This window comes from Pteropus vampyrus, unplaced genomic scaffold (assembly GCF_000151845.1).
Source record: "Pteropus vampyrus isolate Shadow unplaced genomic scaffold, Pvam_2.0 Scaffold202, whole genome shotgun sequence".
NCBI classification, from domain to species: domain Eukaryota; kingdom Metazoa; phylum Chordata; class Mammalia; order Chiroptera; family Pteropodidae; genus Pteropus; species Pteropus vampyrus.
The window spans coordinates 2,159,830-2,162,410 of NW_011888983.1; positions in this window are offsets into that span (position 1 = coordinate 2,159,830).

A 2,581-nucleotide genomic window follows, 5' to 3' on the forward strand; every position below is an offset into this window, starting at 1 on the left:
GTCTCATCCACTGGGGAGTACCAACCCTCCAGTGCCTAGGACCCAAGGGAATGTGACAGGCCAGGCTTGGGGTCTGCACTCTGGGTCTTTTGCCATTCCCTGGCTGACCACTGTGAGTGTCCATTTCCTCATCTGTGCAATGGCATAATAGTTCTCCCCTCAGAGGGCCACTGTGGAGTACGTGAGAGTTGAGGACAGAGCTCGGCACCTTCCAAGGTCCCTCTGCTCCGTGCCCAGGTTCGGAGTTACTGCCACTGTCATCCAACTTGCCCATCCCCAAACCTGAATGTGCCCAGGACTCCTGGGCAGCCCAGAGAAAGTACAGATTCCCAAACCCCACTCTCCCAGCACACTTCTGTTCTGTTGGCTCCACCCATGCTGATCCCTGATAAGTTTTTTCTGCAAAAGGTCATCCACTTCTGGTATGTCATGATCAGTAACAGGGTGGGGTAACAGATTGGGGTTCTGGAGCTACTACTCAGCTCTCGGAGCCTCAGTTTATGCCTCTGTAAAATTGGAAAAATAGGCCTCTTTTATAGGCTTGATGAGAGCTTCTGTAAAGTCGTTGGCACAGGGCCTTCCATGGATGTCAGAGGGCTCACTACATGGGGCTGACTATTCTGGTTGAACTCTGCTGGGGGCGGGAGCTACCCCTTCTGAGACTGCTCAGAGTGTTGCAATGGTAGAGCAGGGGTGCTCATTTTAGATGACACTTCGGAGTGTTGAAATTCTTCAGTGTCTCTGCCTGCTCCAGTTGTGTTCCTCTTTCTCCTCCCAGAAGCCTCCCCCACTTGCCCACACTGCTGACATCTTCCTCTGGCTTCCCTCAGCGTCACTGGCTGAGCCCACGCCTGGCACCTGTTTCCTGCTGGTTTGCTCCTTCTCTCTCACCTGCGAGGTTGTTGCGAAGTCCTCCGAGCGGTTGCCTTGCCCCTCCCTTGCCCTCTCCTCTCCACTCTCCGTCTTCATCTGGAGGGATTTGAAAAATACATTTGATGAGAGTATTTCTTAGTATCAAATGCTGGACTCTTAGGTGTGCAGCTCGATGGATTTCTTCATGTGTATACACCCGTGTAAATGCCTCATCGATCAAGATACGGAACAATTCCAACAGCTCAGGAGGTTCCCTTGTGCTTTCCTATCGGTAATCTCCCCAGAGGTAACTGCTCTTCAGACTTTAATCCCCAAAGTTAATTTCATCTACCCTTGAGCTTCCTTTGAATGGGAACATACAGAATATAATCATTTCTGCTCCCTTCTTTCATTCAGCATCATGTCTGCGAGATCCATCCACACAGTTGCGTGGATCGGTAATTTTTTCTTTTTTTATGGCTATGTAGTATTTCACTGAATGAATGAATAAATGACTTATTTATCCAACCAACAATAGATGGGCATTAGAGTTCCTTTCAGTTTTGAGCTATTATGAATAAAGCTGCAATGGCCATTTTTGTACATGACCGGCAAACATTTGCTTTCTTTTCTCTTGGGATAATACCTGAGTGGGATTTCGGCATCATAACACAGGCATGTGTTTAGTTTCAGGAAATAGTGCCAAGCAATTTTCCAAGTGGCTGAACCAATTAACACTCCCACTAGCAATGCGTGAGAGTTCTGGTGTCTCCACATATTCGTCAACACTGGGACTTATCATTCTTTTTTAATTTTAACCATTTTGGTGAGAGCCTAATGGTATCTCACTGGGGTTTTAATTCGCATTTCCCTAATGATTGGTGATAGTGAGAACTTTTCACGTGCTTATCGGACAGCTGGAGACCATCTTTTGTAGAGTATGTGGTTAAGACTTTTGCTAATGTTTTTTATTGGATTGTCTTTTTTTTTTCTTGATTTGGACTTTTTTCTTTTTTCCTTCTTTTACACATTCTGGATCTGACTCATCTATTGGATATATGTATGGGTAATGTGCCTTTTTATCCTCATCACCCGCTTTCCCACCCTCTCACTGCCTAAACGGGCAGTGAGATTTTCCACCACTGAGGCTTCGAACGTTGGATGCCCTCTGGCAGGTGCCATATCCTCCTCTTCCCCACCTTACCAGAGCTTGCTTTTCAAGACCTACATCAAACTCCACCTTGTCTAGAGAGTCAGCCCTTCCTGCTCCCTGCTCCATTGGTGGTATTCCCTCTGTTTTGTATTCAGAGTACGAGCCCTTTGGATGTCAATAAACTTATGCTGAGGGGGCACCTTGGCTTCTGTATGCACTTCTGGGGAAGATGGTATCTTTTTCTTGTCACAGCTTCCCTGTACCTCACAGAATACTGGTTCTCAACCAACTCTTGTGGTGGATTTTCCAAGGTAGGATAGAGGTGTGGCCAAGTTTGCTTGAGAGGGTCCCCATTTACACCTACTGACACAGCATGGCTATTAATAGCCCCCCTCCTTGAGGCCCCGAGAGGAGGGGAGCAGGAGAGGGCACCATGGGACCAATTGGCAGGAAAACATTCCCATCAGGAACAGAACTGGGTCTAGCGCTGACCTGCCTCCAGCGTGCTGTGCTCTCACCCTCTATGCCTCAGTTTCCTCTTCTGTGAAATGGGGAGAATAAATCTTTCTTCACCTA